The sequence below is a fragment of the Marmota flaviventris genome, chromosome 5 (genome assembly GCF_047511675.1).
Source record: "Marmota flaviventris isolate mMarFla1 chromosome 5, mMarFla1.hap1, whole genome shotgun sequence".
NCBI lineage: Eukaryota > Metazoa > Chordata > Mammalia > Rodentia > Sciuridae > Marmota > Marmota flaviventris.
The window spans coordinates 86,067,316-86,086,719 of record NC_092502.1 but is presented as its reverse complement, the minus strand read 5'-3'; the positions used below and the strand labels follow the sequence as shown (position 1 = coordinate 86,086,719).

The 19,404-nt window shown below is 33.9% G+C and overlaps 1 pseudogene; it reads right to left on the bottom strand.

Annotated features, from left to right (window-relative positions):
- Window positions 1–325: 325 nt before the first annotated feature.
- LOC114086292 (2-iminobutanoate/2-iminopropanoate deaminase pseudogene) lies at window positions 326–736 on the bottom strand (annotated as a pseudogene).
- Window positions 737–19,404: the final 18,668 nt, after the last annotated feature.

Here is a 19,404-nt window from a genome sequence, read left to right as displayed (position 1 = left end):
ACCCAAGGCCTTATGCATGCTAGACAAGTACCTGGGAAAGATGACGTACTTACAAGCTACACCTCTAATTCCTTTTCCTATCTTTTTTATTTATTTGAGTTACTATGAGTATCTCTTATCCCAAATTCAGCTATGTGAGTGTGCCTAAGTGTAACTTATAGCATTAGAACTAAATTCATTTTCTAATATTTAACTCAAATTCCTCTATGATATGGGATTTCCATGACATCTTTAGATATTCTACTCACAAATATACTTTCCAGCATTGGTTGTAAAACTTGAGATATTAAAGATGGGATGAAAGCAACACTGTGTTCACTTACACTCATGCTGTACTGAGAGCTCCTTGGACAACTACTGCTTCAATTTCAACACGGCCTCTTTTGGGTAAAGCAAGCAACCTACTAAGCAGACCTAGCAGGAAAATTACTCTTGAAATACTGCTTGCAGTTTTCATTGATGGTATTAAAGTCATTCATTTATGTGAGCCAGCAAAAACAACTGACCACGTTGGTGAAGTCAGAGCCTTTGTAGCTTACAGAATTTCACTTATGCTTGTAAGATCTTGTTTAGCTTCTGTTGTCACTCCTCCTGGGACACCCTGTCCACTAGAAGTGTCCAGGCCTTTCTGTCCTGAGATGTAAATGGTCCTGCTGACTAACACTGCTTGAGTGTTGGAACCAATGAACCCTGGGGCTTTCATGGTGCTGATCACCTTTTTGATCAGTGACAACATGAGTAATTCTTTCTCACGCCCCTCTAGAAGAAGAAACCCCTACACCATCACTGCCCACTTCCTATCCAATGATTCTTAAAGTTTAACTATATAGTCTTTATCAATTCTATTGCCAATTAGAGTTGATTCTTCCAGTGTATTCTGCAGGGTATCTATTGTTATTTCTGAAATAATTTCTGTGTGTGTATATAACCTGATTGTCTTATCTTCAACTGGTATGCCATGATGTTGAAGGTGGAAGAAGGGGAAGTCATTTTTATCTAAGGCAATAATCACAATAAATTCCTGAGTATATCCTTAATAAAATTACAGAATTGCTATTGAAAAGGACATACTCGTCTTGATATTCTCTGTCTTAAACCTTTAAATTCTATTTCACAGAAACCTTTCTATGGCCGAAAATATACTTGCCCAATAACATTACCAGGTGTCACTGACCACTTGAATAATAGGGTCTCAAGTTATAGGCATGGCAATTTTTAAATACTGATTCCCTCTATAATTCTATTCACTTTTTTTTGTACTGAGATATTGAACCCAAGATGTACACTTTATCAAAGAGTTACCTAGTTCTTTTTATTTTTATTTTAAGACAAAAACTCACTAAGTTGCTGAGGCTAGCCTTGAATTTGCAACCCTCCTGCCTCACCCTCACAAGGCAGTGGGATTACAGATATGCAATATTGCATCTGGCTTCTATGTGCCTTTGACTGATGAAAGGGCTACAATATAATATAAAATTTTAGCAGATCTTAAAAAAGATATATATGAAAGAATAATGAAAAGAAAAATGGGTAAATTCAGTGAAAACTGTTTTAATTATCTACAGAATAAAATAGCTTTTAACTCTGGGAAAGATGAAGTACTTATGACAGGAAGACTTTCTTAGTGAATGCTGAGAACTTCTCAGTGAATGCTGAAAACGTGGCTGTTTAGGAAGAAGAATCTTTTTTTTATATCCTTGATTTTCTCTAAGTGAACCAATAGTGGGTATGCTTTAAGGGAATAAATTAAATTATTAGGGTATGTTGTTACATTTTCAATTATCTTAGAAGTAAGCAGCAATCCATGAAGAGTGCATTTTTACCACCTGCAGTTAATGTAATGAGATTCAACATATTTCCACTTTGTAAATCACTGTTAGAGTAATTCAACCTTACCTGGACTGACTGTGAGGAAAACATGCATGTATGTATTATGAATGCATATATTCTCCACAAGGGCTTCTTAGATAGTCCAGAGTTTTTCACTATTTTTATTTTTATTTATTTATTTATTTATTTATTTATTTATTTATTTATTTATTTATTTATTTATTTTGTGGTGGTGCTAAGGATTGAACCCAGGGCCTTGTGCATGTGAGGCAAGCACTCTACCAAGTGAGTGATATAACCCAGCTCCAAGTTTTTCACTATTTTTAATTGCTTTTTTTATAGCATTATAACTATAATAACACATCTTATCCTCTGAAAAGTAATAACTCCATCACCACCCCTATTTAAAACACAGTGTTTGGTTGGGAAGAACAAGCCTGTAAATAATCAGTTTAAAATGTTTCATATTTCTTCTGTTAAACACTTGTTTCTTATGGCTCCATCTGAATGCAAGCATAGGCAGGGATAGCATTCTCAAAATTATTGAAATATCTTGGGATAATATAAAAATCAGGACTGAGAGGCTGAGCAGGATGGGCATTTTCGCTTGTCTGGCCGTGTGCTCAGTATGCGGTCTCCCTGCTTTCCTCTGAGCTGATTCCATCTAACTTGGTCCCTCAGCAGGGCTCCTGGTCACTTAGACTTGGTGCAGATCTTGTGGCTCAGGGCTAAGGGTACTCAGAACTGTTTTTCTGGAGTTTTCTATCCTCCCTATGCAAAATGAAGCTGGTAAACCAGGGATGATTCAGATGAGTAACACTTGACCCTAGTAACAACCTCTACACTTCCTGGCATTTCAGTTTCTCTGTACTCTCATCAAAACAACACCTGAGCTCCTTGCCCATGGCAGCTGCCCTTCTGGAATGCCCCAGTTCTATTTGCCTGTCATCACCCTTCTCTTTGGAAACCTTGTAACTATCTTGGCACCTCCTCCTCTCTCACCTTGAAAGTCAGTCTGTTGACAACTTCCATCCTGTCTCTTTTCTACTCTGTAAGCCTCCCATGCTGCTGTCCCCAAAGAGAACTTTATGCTCTCCCTAGCTTACTGTGCTCCGTTTAAACTATACTCCTGACAGTAGCCAAAATAAATTGTATAAAATTTAACAGATGTTTTATTAGTTCCCAATTAAAAAAAAAAACAAAGGTGTCCCTTCTTTATCTCTACCCTATGACCTCAGCCTTGCTTTCTACTTGGTCTTCACTGCAGCATTACTGGCTTCCTACCCTTCAAAGCATGATTATCATAATACAGTCAAAACACATTTTTTTTTTTTACTTTTTTCTTCCTTTCCACCAAAGCCATTTCTTCCTGTGAGTAGCTCTCCTTCCCATGATAACCTTATGTGGAAAAAAAATTACTCAACCTATTGAGTATAATCTGAAATGCCCTATCTCTATTATGCCCTTTCAGATAATATTCACACTTAGACTAAAACCCCAGTCTGTGGGCTTCTTAATTTCCAGTGTGTGTATTGGTATTTCTCTTTGGTATTTCCCTCATTATTTGCTTACATTTTTTTTTTTTTCTTATTCCAGGATCTCTGTCTCTCTACTGAAAAGGAAGAAAATTTCTCCCAGGAATCTTTTGATATCATAGTCAGTTAAAATGTAGTAGGATTTTAAGTAAATCTTTTCTCTATTCAGTAATTGATGTTTCTACCAATTTATCTATTTCCTTGAGAAGAATGGTAGCAAGTGTATGTTCCATGATTTTTCTTGCCATAAATTAAGAATCAATTTCTTGTCATTCTTATTCGGAGGAAAAGACAAATCACTTACATTCAGAAACTATTATTTCCCATTGAGTTAATTTGGCCTAAATAGAAATTCTATCAGAGTTACAAAATGGCAAACTCTCATATCTGTACTTTGAAAATAACTTTAAATGAAAAATCAATGAAAATAATATGGTGTTTCCACAAAAGAAATGATGGTAATCGCTCATGATTTACTAAGGGAAAAACAACATTTAGAAATCTAATTTTCTTGTGATATTTATGGCAGAAATGAGCTTAATGCAAGTTGTGAAATTCTGATCACAAACTGCTTCTTTTGAAATACTGACAGTGCTCGCTCTCTCTTTATCTCTCTATGTACATATATATGTATTTGTAAAATTCATCTGTTATTTTAGTGTTTATTCTTTAATATGATATTGCAACATCTTGAGATTCAAGTTTTAAAAATTAAGAAAAAGGGACTCAGATATCAGGCAAACAGCCATGATTACAAATATAAGAAATAGAAGTACAACTTAATTCCTTATCTACTTTAAAAATGGTTGCTTATTCCAAGTCACTCTGAGTTTCCCATGCAAACCAAATTAATTAGTAATGAAGCAATAGAAATTATTGATATAAAGCCTATCAATTTTCTACTGGAAACTGTTTTGTTTCAGATAAAGTTTGTCAAATATCTTGTTTCCAATAATATGAGATTTCATTAATCTGTATGCTACATTTTCACATTTGTTAATTTTTTTTAAACAAATGTTTGTTCATCATTTGTTCTACACCATGAGCAGTGTTGGGAGATAGAAATACTGATGAAAGGGAGACTTTCCCATGAGGGATTATAAGTGTATCAAGAAAGGCAGATAATATTTAGACCTGTTCCTGATAGTGTGGTTAGTCTGCCCACTGAAAAGACTTTTAATGCTGGATATTTTTTAACATTCCAAATTTTGAATTTAATGGAGATGACCATAAATTAAATACTTAGAGACCCAAATCAGAGTGAAAGTGGAAACTGAAAAAGCCACAGTTCTCTTTCCTCATACGTGGATGCTTCTGCTGGACCTTGCTGACTTTGGGATTAATGTTCTTGAACTCAATGGGTAAGCAGACTGGAGAAAGGCATTACAGGGAGCCCAGAGAAGACAGGGGTAAAGCTGTATCTCTAAAAGTCAACACCCTCAGAATAAGTGTAAATTAGAAATTGGACAAACACTCACAAGGGGACATTTTTTAAAAACATGTCTGTCTCTAATTGGGTAGAGAGAAAGCCAAACTCTCTTCTTACATTTAAAACAAAAGTCATTCTTCCCATGCAATTGTAGTACAAAAATCTCATTACCAGTGTCACACAGTCTGGGAAAACTAACAGCATCCTTTTCCTCTGCTTTCTCACCACAGTAAACACAGGAGGACTTGTATCCTCAAAAGGTGTGGGGATGCCTCTCTACCAGCAAGCAAGTAAATGATTCTGCAGTCGTGGACACAAGCTGGGTGGCCTGTAATTTAATTTAGTTCTGACACTGTTGACCAGATCTCACAAGCTCAGAGCTCCATCCCATAAGACTGTCACTGCCGACCCAGTCACAAGTCATAGCTTCTAGGACATCTGACCAATCAGCCACAAACTGGGATTCCCCCAACTGTCTCCTCAGGTTTAATAAATTTGCTGTAATAGCTAATGAAACTTGAAAAAAACACTATAGTAACTTTTGCCTGTTGTTACAAAGGATATTTGAAAATGTGCATATAAATAAGCAGAAAGATGAAGAGATGTGTGAGATGGGGTCTGGAAGGATCTTGTGTGTTGAAACTTCTGTCCCTAGAGAGTTAGGGTGCTTAGCCCCACAACGTGGGATGAGTTCTTGCTCTTTCCTTGTAAGCCTCCATATTTATCTGCCCATAAAACCCTGTCCTTTTTGATTTTTATGAAAAAGTCATTGCATAAGTATGATTGTTAGTAGACTGGGTGGGGAAATACAGCAAGGTCTGTCTATTTAGATTCTTCTGCATTCCTTCTTCACCCATATGGGGAGGAGACCTCTGGAAATTTGAACTATGAACATACTGTAGAACAAGGCTATACCAGAGATTTTCTTTGTGGCCACTCCAAGGCAGAATGACTGTCGCCTGTCTGGAGGAGAGAGTTATGAGCAAGGAACCATGGGCAAAACTCCAAAGTTGCGTATCATAATATTACACACAAGAACAGAAATATACAAATTAGAATAGATAATATTTCATAGCTATTGGGCAAAACTTAGAGCTAACAAGAGGCACCAACATCAACATGATGAAATGGAAGTCTTATCAAATGGAGGTAGCATTGAAAAGTGTATAGTCACTTTAAACAACATAAAGTCAGTAGTTGTTAAAATGGAAGACACCTATATTCTATGACACATAGATTCTGTGTCCAGGAATAAGCTCTTGGAAAGAACATTATACATGTGAACAAAGAGGCTTATGCCAAGATACATATTTATTGCAGTACTACTTACACTAGAAGAAAAATAGAAATAATCTATTCAGTAAAGGAATAAAGATTGGCTTAAGCACATATGGGAATAATACAAAACAACAGAAGTAAGAAAATAAGAGAGATTTATAAACAGGGATAGATTTCAAAAAATATGATATAAGAGGGAAAGGCATGTAGGAAAAGAACAAAAGTACATATTTTATGCAAGTGAATATATAGATTATGGGTGTATATACATGAAGTTAAAAAATATACACTGGTACTCAATACAGGACAAATTCAGGACTGAGGAAGAGGTAGAGGAAAGGAATGGAAAGTCAGGCTTAAGAGATGCCTATAAGACAGTTCTCTATAAATAAAAAAAATGTGATGCAAAGATGATAAGTTATTACAATTTGAACATTTCTCAAATATTTAATATATTTTATTATTAAGTGTGGAATTTGAGAAGAAAACCTGTACCTGGAACTAATCATATTGACTGATTGAGGGGGAAATAATATGATTATTCCAATCAATGCAATAGAAACATTGGATAAAATTTGATCTCCACTTGTAATTATAAACATCTAAGAAAATTAGATACAGGTGGAGGTTTTTTACTGTATTAAGGAGATCTACTAAAATGCTACATAAATTTCTATTTCATCATAAAATCCAGAAGCAATCTCTAAAGTAAGCAATATAAAAAGGTGCCTGCTATCATCCCATGTATTCAAAATTGTATTACAGGTCCTTGTTAGCACAAAGATTAAAAAGTCATAAGAAATGAAAGAAAAAAATAAAATTTTCATTATTTACAAATAATCATTTTAACATAGTGACAATTATTAAAAACAAAAAGTCTAGTCAGATACTTGGTTATATGAACAGAAAATTTTCAACCGTATTTCTCTAGAGAAGCATCACATTACCCTAAACTGCAACAAAGAGCAATTCTACTTTTAAAATGACAATTATTTTATAATTCCTAGAAATATACTAAACAAAATGTGCTCAAGAAATAAGATCACATAAAATAGATCTGAAAGGTGCAAATGACCTAAACTAATAGAAAGCCATTATATGATATTGTACAAAATACATCTATGAGAAAGTTATTAATTCTCTAAAAGAAAAATTCCTAACAGAGTTCATTATGGAAATTAATCTGAAAGCCATATGAAATAACATAAAATATTCAAACTTGGAAGATAATTTTGAAGAAGAGTTGGTGTATAAAAGAGAAGTTTGAAGAAAAAATTAAGATAAATCCTACAGGCATATAAGTTTGTATCATATATTACTTGGCACAGTGGTATGTTAACCTAGGCATAGAGAGTAACCGAGTGAAATAAAAAGAAACTCCTGAAAACATATGAACATTTGCACAGGAAACTTGGCAAAGGCTAACACTATGTAAAGAAGGAAAGGATGAATAATTCAATAAATGTAATTATTTAAATGGACCCATTATTGATAGTGAAAATTTGTTATCTCATAAAATATGCACAAATATTTCCAAATTGAGTCAACACCTAAATGTGAAAAGTACTAATAAGAAAATACATATTATTACTTCACATTACTGAGATTATATATATATATATATATATATATATATATATATATATATATATATATATATTTTTTTTTTTTTTTTTTTTTTTTTTTTCTTCTTTTTTTTTTTTGGTGGAGATACTGGTGATTGAACCCTGAGCCTCATGCCAGCTAGGCAGGTGGTCTACCACTGAGCTACATTCCCAGCCCTACAAAAATATTTTTAATACGAAACAAAATTAGAATCTACAAAAGAAAAAATCTATAAATTTGTTACATCAAAATTGTAATTTCTCTATGACAAACAAAAGTACGTTTAAAGATCAGTCACATACAGGGAGAAATTATCACACCTCCAATCACAAATATTTGGTTAGTAAAAACATTAAATTGATAATAAAAAGAGTAGCTCTATAGAAAACGAGTGAAGCACATAAACAGGCAAGTCTCAAAGAAGAAAATTGAATGTGCATAGCATATTAAATATGATCAATTTCATGGGTAATAAGTTAATATAAGTCAGTCCCATTAGGACATATAAGTTGAGATCCATAAATATGCATAAATATGAAGTCCAGCAATTGAAACGCAGCAAAAACATGGTTTAATACTTTCATATGCTGCTTATTGGCATTTTGATTCCTAGAATCTTTTTGAAGAACAATAGTCGAAAATGCAAGAGGCCTACAGAGCAGAAACTGCTTTTTTGTTTTCTCTAGAAAAATTCTGATATATGTGCCCATGGACACACATTAAAAAATGTTCAAAGAGTCTCATTTTAGAATTGCATGTAATAACAAATAGTAGAAAATGCCCTTGAAATAGACATTATTACTATACATATATATGTGACTGCATGACCAATATGATTCTGCAACATGTACACTTAGAAAAATGAGAAAATATATCCCATCGTATCTATGTATGATATATCAAAGTGTATAAATGCATTCTGTATAAATGCATTCTACTGTTATTTGTAACTAATTAAAACAAATTAAAAAATGGATTAACAAACTGTGGTACGTTCATACAATGAATTCCTATAGAACAGTGTTAATGAAGCAAACCGATGTGTGTTAACATGAATAAATCTCACTAAAATTATATTGACTAAAAATTTAAAAAAGCAAGTTCCTAATGACAAACTGTAAACATTATGTAAATCCTCTGTATTCCCTTTCATTACACTTTCCCTTGCAGGAAAAGTAACAGTCTTAATGTAACAATATCTGGATAGTAGTTAATCTTTGTGAAAGGATGGGGAGAAAAGAATGGGGCAAGGAAAAGATATTTCTGCTGTATCCTGCCTTCATAACAAAATGATTGAAGGAAATGCAGTGAACTTTTAATTTTTTTTAAATCATGAGTCTTGGGTATAATATTTTATTTACTTTTCTATTTAATTCATATTCTAAAAGTTCATAGAAAAAATAAGAAATAATAATTTCAATAATTTCTGATGCTAACTAAAGTAAAAGGGAAGGCAGAGTAGAGGAAAACAAGCAATAGTGAGCCTGAAATAATCCACAAGGTCAAGAACGGAATCCCAGCAGAAGCCCCGAGCTGGAGGATGGATGGATTCAGCCGCGTGAAGGAGTCTGCAGGGAGCCAGACAGCGGAGTGGGTTCAGACAGAGGAAACATCAGAAGTAGAGAGCCTCATGTAAGAGAAGTCAAGAGGAGTTCAATTAAATAAAAGTCAAATACAGTTACAGCAGTTCTTTTCAAACTTGGTTGACCATTAGAATTGCCTGGGCAGCTTTAAAAACCCTACTGGGCTTTCTTAAACCTCAAAGAAAGTAGCTAAACTTTTACCAAGGACCTATATAAAACACAGATTCTGATTCAACGATATTGAAAATATCACTCATAATCCTGCATAGTAACAACAGCTAATGATAAAGTGTGATTAAAGAAGTTCTGTTTTCAAAAGCAACAAATATATCACAATGCCTAGAAGTAAATCTAACAATGTATGTCAAAGAGTTTTAGATATGAAATTATATAAGATGTCTGAGAGGTCCAAAAACGATCATTGTAAATAGAGAGCTAGTCTGTAAACCTGAACAATAAAAAAATGTAAAATCATAAAAGTGTCAATTACCTAAAAGTCATATTCCCCACATGATATTGGGATTGGGCCCCACATTCTGCATATCTAACAAGATTTCAGGCTGTGCCAATGCTGTTGGTCTTCTCTGCAAGGATAGAGTGTAGGGATTAATGTGCTACTAGATGGAGGGAGGGGAAGTATTCAGCTGGAAGATGGAAAATTGGCAAGGATGAAGTCTTCCAGGAATCCATGAAGTTGGTCTGGACTTGATATTACAGACAACAAAAGAATCGTGAAGCCATTCAAACCAAAGTGTACAGGAGTAAATTTTTGTTTAAGAAGCAGCACTAGGCTACACAGTTTGAGGGAATGGATTAGGGAGGACCAGAAAGGAAGATGGAAGTAACTGAAGAGGCACCCATCAAAATTCATGTCAGAGATCATGGCGAGGCCTAAAGAGTGGCCAGATGTTTCAGCACCAGCACACTCCTGCATTCCCTTTCATCACCATCTCCCTTGAACAAGATTCTGCAAAAAAATTCATAATTTTTATCAGGGAAAACACAGTTTTTCAGAACACATGTGTCATGGCAGCTGGCTTCTTCCTCTAGTGAGAAAGAAGTCAGGAGTGCCTGTCCTGCTCCACCCCAGCAGGTTTACATAAGGTGGCAGCATTGTGTTGGTTTCAGCAATAATCCTAGACTTTGTAATTTAGTTACTTTTTAGTTCTTTCCTCATATCCCTTCCTTGTCCACTGAGCTCAGAATGTGCCTTCTTCCTGTCTCCCAATCATATGAAAATCATTTTAGTCTCAGTAAACCTTTCAGTATTTTCTTCAGTTTTTAACATTATGTATTTTGGGGGATAGCTTTGAATGGACTGAAATTAATATTTGTTCTTTCTTTATTTGACTGCATTGCTTTTTAACATATTTATTATCAGTCTCTACCATTGTAGTATGTGTCATGATAGCATGAACTTTGTAATATATTTAACCACTGAATTCTTGTATTTACCACATTGCCTGGCTTAGACTACATACTCAATGAATTTTAAAATGAGTAAGTAAATTTATAACAGTTCTATTATTATGAACAGTGTGACTTTAGTCAAATTACTTAACATTCCTGAGGCCCAGTTTCCAAGTCCATCAAATAGTGATAATAGCATTACCTTCTTGATAATGTTCTAAAAATAATATTTCAACTTATGCAATTTTTATTTCAGGTAGCATATAATAAGTGCTCCAAAAATAGGACTATTTTATTAGTAATTGCAGGCAAAGACAGTATCCCATTTCCCAAACACTTTGTCATTGCAGTTTGAAAGTGTAGGATGGATGCAAGTTAAGAAATATTCTGACATGAAGGTTATTGATTATATATTTTAAGTGGCTATAATAACTTTTGCAATTTTAAAGAATGGACAATCTGATCATTTTCAGATATGTCCCTGTGAGCTATTTTATGTCATTTTGTTACTTTAAATGTAAAGGCATTGAGATTAAATAATAAGCTTTTTGCTTACCTTATTGGCATTTCTTAGATATTCAGAACCTAAATTTTATCTTCTCTTTGAAAAGAATGAAGAGAATTACTCTTCTTTCAGGGTAAGCTAACAAAGCTTTAATGGAAACTCTCATAGATTAGACCCATTTTTTTACTCAATTGTTAGTTTATATTATTCTTAGTCCAGTGAATTAATTTTTTCCTTTAGTTATTTCATTATTCAAAATTTTTCTAAAGAGCATGTATTAGTCATATTTCACTTTTATGTAGAATGATTCCAATAAAAGGGGAGTGGGAAAGCAGCTTGCAAATCTTTATCTTATTTATATTTAACCACAAATTATCATTTTTCTGTTATTGTAGGGATGTAATTATACATTTCATTTCTTAATGGCAGAACTTAATTGATGGAAGATAGGAGCTAATTGGAATGTAAGGTGATGAATGGTTGTGTTAATGAGGTGAATGTCAGGCCACAAACAGTATCTTCTTAGTCATTACTATCTTTCCTGAAGATTATCCAATTTGGCATGTTATATTCTCTCACTAAAGGAACATTGCAATTGGAGTCAAGAGACTATTTATTCTTCTGTCAGCTTGTCGTGAGACTTCATCTGCCTACATACAAATATTCTCAGGTTCAATGTCCTAACCTTTAACAAGAAAATAAGCACTTATTAGGGTGTCCTGAAAACTAAATACCTTTAAAGAATAGGAGGTTCTTATGCATATGGTGAAATGCAAAGGCCGAGTACCCAAAGCAAAAAGAACTGGTAGAATTCCAATGGGTCATGCTGTAAATGTCCTTAGCCCCTTACATGGTAAAGAAAAAAAATATTAGTTAACACTATGCATAGAAGATATGGAATCATCTAAGAGAGTACCTAGACTCCTGGGAGATGGTAGATTGTCAGTGAAATATCAAAGTTGATATATCTTGTGTTCAATAATTTCAGTCTCCTGAGATATCTTGCTCATCTGCAGGAGTATTTAAGAAATGGAGAAAGAAGTTCTAGTTACTAGCTTTCTAACTATCTACAAGCTCCTGTTTTCTATTCATAAAATGTAGTTCTTTTTACACAGCAGAGGTTCAATATCTGTTCAGTGAAAGAACATACAAATTCACCTGAATCAATCAGTGCTTGGATTCTTTCCAGACAGTGAGCAATGAAGGTCTCTCAGTTCTAGGTAATGAGCATAAGAGAAACCTCACAGATTGTCACTAATTGCCAATGACAATATTCTCCTGTTTTTTGTAATTATGCATGGAAACAATATATTTTGTTTATTTATTTATTGTTTTGTATAAAAACATTGCATATATAATTATGTTTAGAACACAGTGCTTGATAACAATAAATGACTACCTTACTGGTTTATGTATTTACTATACTTTTTAATCATTACTTTAGAGTGTACACTTATTTATATAAAAATGGTTACTATGAACTGTATGCCACATGTCATGAACTGTAGCCTCCTGTATCTCCTGTTTACTGTTTCTTGATTGCATGGAGAGGCCATATGGAGCCACTGAGCTAGACCCTCCAGTTTTGAATAAGTGCACTCTTGGAAGTTTGCACAATGATGAATTTCACCAATGATGCATTTCTCAGAATGTGTCCTGGTGTTAAGCCACATGTGACTGTCCACCAAAATATCAATAGTAAAACCAAAGTGGTTGTCAAAGTGATGTATGGACACTAGCAGTACAAAATCACCTAAAAACTTATTAGAAATACCCATTCTTTGGCTAGGTGCACTAGTCAGAGACAGTGGCGGGGGGCCCAACAATCTGTCTTAACCAGGTGATCTGCTGCAGGCTGAAATTTATTTTTTTTTTAATTTTAATTTGTTATATATGACAATAGAATGCGTTACAACTCATATTATACATATAGAGCATAATTTTTCATATCTCTGGTTGTACACAAAGTAGAGTCACATCTTTCGTGTTTTCATACATATACTTACGGTAATGATGACCATTGCATTTCACTGTCTTTCCTACCCCTATGCCTCCTCCCATTTCCTCCCTCCCCTTTTCCCCTTTGCCCTATCTAGAGTTCATGGTGCTGAGGACTAAACCCAGTGCCTCAGATGTGCAAGGCAAGCTCTCTGTCACTGAGCCACAATCCCAACCCCTGTTCTTTTTTCTTTCTTGTCTTTCTCTCTTTTTCTCTCCTTCCAACTTTTTCAAAATCTCTCCATCTTAAACTTTGATGGTAGAAGAGATTGGCAAATCTGTCCAAAGTTGATAGGAAAATTAAGCTGTTCTAGGCAGGATAAAAATTATTAAAGATCAACAAAGGAATGGATCTGAATGTAAGAACAAGATTTGTTGAACTACTGTGGCTAATGTAACATTTCTTGGGTGTATAGAAACAATAGGCCATAAGACCTACAGACAATATACAACAGAACTCAGATTCTGCAGGAGAATCAGCAGACTGGAAATGAGTTAAAATACATTTTACAATGCAAATCATACAGCCCTTCCCTTCTCAGCTTGTTCTGGAAGTACTTCCTTATTCAGATTCCTCAACTAACTCCTGTGGTTTGTTGAGTTATTAAAAGGCCTGTCCTGGCCTAATCTGAGATCTTCCCTTATTTTGTACACTTTGCTTGTAAGGAAGTATTGCTCAAGCTTCAGTGCACACACACTCATTCTGCAAATGTCAGTTTACTTCAAAAAGTAAACTACCAATCCTTCCATTGCTCCAATGCCATCTTATTAATTTCTCTGTATTTTATATAATCTATATATGTCTACAACATAATTATCTAACTGAAATGATCTAATTATGTGACTTGTGCTTTTCTGAGTTGTCTTGTAATGTACATGCAGGCAAGAATCATGTCTGTCATGTTTATTCCCAAACCCTCAATACTTGTCACAACTCTGCTAACATGGAAAGTTGTCAGTATATGTTTAAAGAAGAATGGAAGGTAGGAAGGGAAGGAATTCTTTGTATATCCCATACAAAAGAATTAAGCTATATATTTGCATTTGAATATATGTATACATATGCATATATATATATTTAAAATAGGTAACTTTTCAAATGCAAATATATGTTAAGTTATATATTTGCATTTGAAAATTACCTTATTATAACTAGATGTTTACATAAAAGTGTTTGTGAAACATTAATCATTTTATACAGTAAAAGACTTTCAAGTAAAATTAAGTGATTCCAAGAAGAGATGACAGAGCTCCATCCCCAGCCCTTTCCTTCCTTCCTCCTTTCCTTCCTCCTTCCTTCCTTCCTTCCTTCCTTCCTTCCTCCCTCCCTTCCTTCCTTTCTTTTGAGACAGATTTTCACTTAGTTGCTTAGGACCTCACTAAATGGTTGAGGCTGGCTTCGAACTTGTGATCCTCTATTTCAGCTTTCTGAGATGCTGGGATTATAGGTGTGAGCCAACACACCCAGCTTACATATTGCATTTTGCTTTTGAAAATCATTCTTCCAAACGTTTCAAACATGAATTGTGATATTCATGTATATAGGCTAAACAGAAATACTGTATACTTCCTGTAATGTTTGAGAAAAAAAAAAATGTGAGTAGCTATTTACAGATGTTTAACAGGCAGTTCCCAATCTAATGTTATTAGACATTCCTTCTCTACTTTGATACATTTAATATTAACTAATACTTAAATTATCATTAATAATAATCTTGAGATTTAGTCCCTAAGACCTTACACATAAAAATTTCATAATGTCTGATAAAGCTTAAGGTATGAAAAACATTTCTAGAAAACTGATACTCTTGATTAGATAGCTGTAATAATTATTTCATTATGTCTCTAGACTAGCACATTAGCAAAGATGACTAGAGGCACATAAAATAATGTCTTCACTGTTAGCCAGAAGCAATTGTAGGGATGGGAATAAGGAAAAGGCCTTAAGCTCTGTCAAGAGAAATTGACTCATATGCCAAGGCCACCTTCTATGGCTATGAGACTTTGGGTAATGGAGCTCATTTCTATGTTACTTCTCTCAACAATAAAATAAAACAAAATGATGGAGGAAGGTAAACACCCTAAGTCCCTTGCAGTTCTAAACCTGCTGGCATATATTTTTTTCTGTTTGAAGTTTACGAGAGTGACATTTTGATTTTGAAAGACACTGTGAAGCATCAAAATTCCCTCTGTAGAGTTTTATCATTTTCTGCCACAGATGATTAGGTTAAAGTATAAGCGTGTGATTTATGGATTTGATGCTTTTATATTAATTGCAAATGGAATATTCATATTTTTATAGTTGTTATTTTACTAATTGCCTATATATGCTGCATTTAATTATATTTACTGAAATAATCAAATTTTTTATGTTTTCACTTAAATTACATTTATTCAAGTATTACTATGAAAAAAGTATTTACTTTTTATTAGCTTGCCTTTCTGGGGTTATTTCGATTGTTTAAATTTCATTGTCATTATTCTTTACATATTTATAAAGTATTAATGGCTGCATTTAGTTTAATTAAAATTCATTATATACTTCAGACTTTTAAAAATTACAAATTTAAAGCAGTATCTAAATCTCTTTTGTGTAATTCACCATAATATTTTCCTACTTATTGCCTTACCTTCTTCATTTGTCTCTAAGTCAATCAATAATGTAATCTTACCTTGGTAAATTTTAATAAAACAACTAAAATGTGTAAATGAGGTGATGCATGCCTGTAATCCCAGCAACCTGAAAGGCTCAGACAAGCAGATCACAAGTGTGAGACCAGCTTTACCAACTTAGCAAGGTCCTAAGCAACTTAGTGAGAACCTGTCTCAAAATAAAAAGAATCGAGGGTGAAGCTCAGTGTCAAAGTGCCCTTGACTAGGTTCAATCTCCAGTAACAGAAAAGCAAAATAAAATAACAAGATTTGACTTTAATTTTTATCTTATCCTAAAATTTTTTTTCCCCTCAAAAACCAACAAGAGCAGGCCTACTTCCAAAGCAATAATGGATTGGATACAAATCCTAAGGAGCTAATGAAATTTTTCTTTTTACTTTCATGAATATAAAAATCATTCAAATTGATTTATAAGAATGCCTTCGATATTTTCTATTTTATTGGAGTACAAGTTTTCAAAATAATTTCTAATTATCTTCTGTATTTCTGCAGTGTCTGTTGTGATATTTCCTTTTTCATCATGTATGTTAGTGATTTGAGTTTTCTCCTTCTCTTCATTAGCATGGCTAAGGGTCTGTCAATTTTATTTATTTTTTTAAAGAACCAACTTTTTGTACTGTCAATTTTTTCAATTTTTTCTTTGATTCCAGCACTGATTTTAATAATTTCCGTCTTCTGCTGCTTTTGGTGTTGATTTGTTATTCTTTTTCTAGGGCTTTGAGATGTAATGTTAAGTCATTTATTTGTTGACTTTTTTTTCTTTTAAGGAATGAACTCCATGCAATGAACTATCCTCTTAGAACTGCTTTCATAATGTCCCAGAGATTTCAATATGTTGTATCTGTGTTCTCATTCACCTCTAAAATTTTTTAATCTCCTCCTTGATGTCTTCTGCAACCCATTGTTCATTCAATAGCATATTATTTAGTCTTCTTTTATCAATGATTTCCAATTTCATTCATTATGATCTGATAGAATGCAGATCATATAAAAAAGTAGAGATACTTTTCTGATAAAAAAAATCTCTACTTTTTTTTTAATATTTTCTAAGAGTTGCTTAGTGGCATAGTATACTGTCTATTTTAGAGAAGAATCTATGTACTGCTGAGAAGAAAGTATATTCTTTCATTGAAGGATGAAATACTCTATATTATATGTCAGTTAAGTCTAAGTTATTGATTGTATTATTGAGTTCTATAGTTTGTTTGTTCAGTTTTTGTTTGGAAGATCTATCTAGTGATGAAAGAGGTGTGTTAAAGTCATCCAAAATTATTGTGTTATGGCCTATTTAATTCTTGGACTTGAGAAGAGTTTGTATGATGAATATAGATGGTCCATTGTTTGGGGCATATATAACTGATAAGTCTTGTTGGTGTATGATTCCCTTGAGCAATATGTAGTGTTCTTCTTTATCGTTTTTGATTGACTTTAGTTTGAAGTCTACTTTATTTGATATGAGGATGGAAACCCCTGCTTGCTTCTACAGTCCATGTGAGTGGTATGATTTTTCCCAACCATTCACCTTCAGTCTGTGAATGTCTTTTTCTATGAGATGAGTCTCTTGGAGGCAGCATATTGTTGGGTCTTTTTTAAATCAAATCTGGTAGTAGTCTATGTCTGTTGTTTGGTGAGTTTAGGCCATTAATATTCAGGGTTATTATTGAGACATGATTTATATTCCCAGTCATTTTTGTTTAATTTTGGTATTTAACATGACTTGGTTTCTCCTCTGATTAGATTTTTCTTCAGGGTAATCCCTTCCTCTGCTAATTTTCATCATTGCTTTTCATTTTCTCTTCTTGGAATATTTTGCTGAGGATATTCTGTAGTGCAGGCTTTCTAGTTGTAAATTCTTTTAACTTTTATCATGGAAAGTTTTTATTTCATCATCAAATCTAAAGCTTAGTTTTGCTGGATATAAGATTCTTGGTTGGCATCCATTTTCTATCAGAGCTTGGTATAAGTTGTTCCACGATTTCCTGGCTTTGAGGGTCTGGGATGAAAAATCTGCTCATACACGAATTGATCTTCCCCTATATGTGATCTGGTCCCTCTCTCTTGCAGCTTCTAAGATTCTATCCTTATTCTGTATGCTAGGCATTTTTATTATAATGTGCCTTGGTGTAGATCTGTTGTAATTTTATACATTTGGTGTCCTGTAAGCCTCTTGTATTTGGTTTTCCACTTTGTTCTTCATGTTTGAGAAATTTTCTGATATTATCTCATTGAAGAGTTTATGCATTCCTTTGATTTGAAACTCTGTGCCTTCCTCTATCCCAATAACTCTTATATTTGTCTTTTGATGCTGTCCCATAATTCTTGGATGTTCTGTTCATGTTTCTTACTATCTTCACTGTGTGATGAACTTTATTTTCCAGATTGTAAACTTTGTCTTCATTATCTGATGTTCTTTTTTCCAAGTGATCTAGTCTGTTGGTTATGCTTTCTATTGAGCTTTTTATTTGATTTATTTTATCCTTCCTTTCAAGGATTTCTGTTTGTTTTTTTTTTTTCTTCAGAGTCTCTACCTCTCTCTTGAAGTAATATTTTGCTATCTGTATTTGCTCTCTTATCTCATTGTTGGAGTGATCAACTTTTCCCAGGTTTTGCTCATTTAGGTCATTCTTTAATTCACAGATCATTTTAATTGTGAACCTTCTGAACTCCTTCTCTGACATTTTATTAACTTTGCTGTCCATGGGTTCTGTTATTATAGTGTCCTAGTTTGTTTGGGACACTTTCCTCCCTTGTTTTTTTCATGTTGTCTAAGTGTCTTTCTTTCTTGCAGTGTGGATCTGAGCGATTACAGTTTCTTCCCTATATTCTTGTAGTAACTGTGCAGATTGTTTGTACCTCACCTTGATGTTGGGTTTCTAGACCCTGCTAGCGTCCCTTGATGTATGCTACTGCATCCTGGATCTGGGTCCTGCACAAGTTGGTTTGGGTGGATCTGGGCCATTGGGCTTGACCTCCCTCTGTAGTCTACTGCTTGGAAGGGACAGTCTGGTGCCAGAGGCTAGGCTCTGGTGGGTGTCTGCCCCACCTGGGCAGGGGTGGACTGGGTCTACTGTGAGCCTGGGTCTGGCACAGGCCAGTGTGGGTAGGTCTTGGCAATTTATAAGAATAAATTAGCCTTTATCTTTGGAGTTGAGCAAACATAAACGTTAAGATATTGGTTTTTTGATATTGTTGTTGCTGTTTACAATTTCATTCATTTTCTTTTGTACATTTGTATTGTGTTATTTTAAAATTATTTAGTAATAATCTATCACAAAATTATATTTGCATATTGATACCCTACCTTGTTCTTAAGAGGATTTGAGACGGCAGCCACAGTGTTTAATTCCCTTTTCCTTGGTGGTGAAAGTCCATAGCATTAGGTCTAGATTCTATATCAGATATGGAACATCATTTGCTCATCATAAACAATTTATTACACACATATTACGTGCCACACACTAAGATTGATTTCAGTATCATTTTGATTAAAAGGGATATAATTTTGCTATGGCTTGAATGTCTCCCAAAATTCATATTCACAACTATCACTAAATTAAT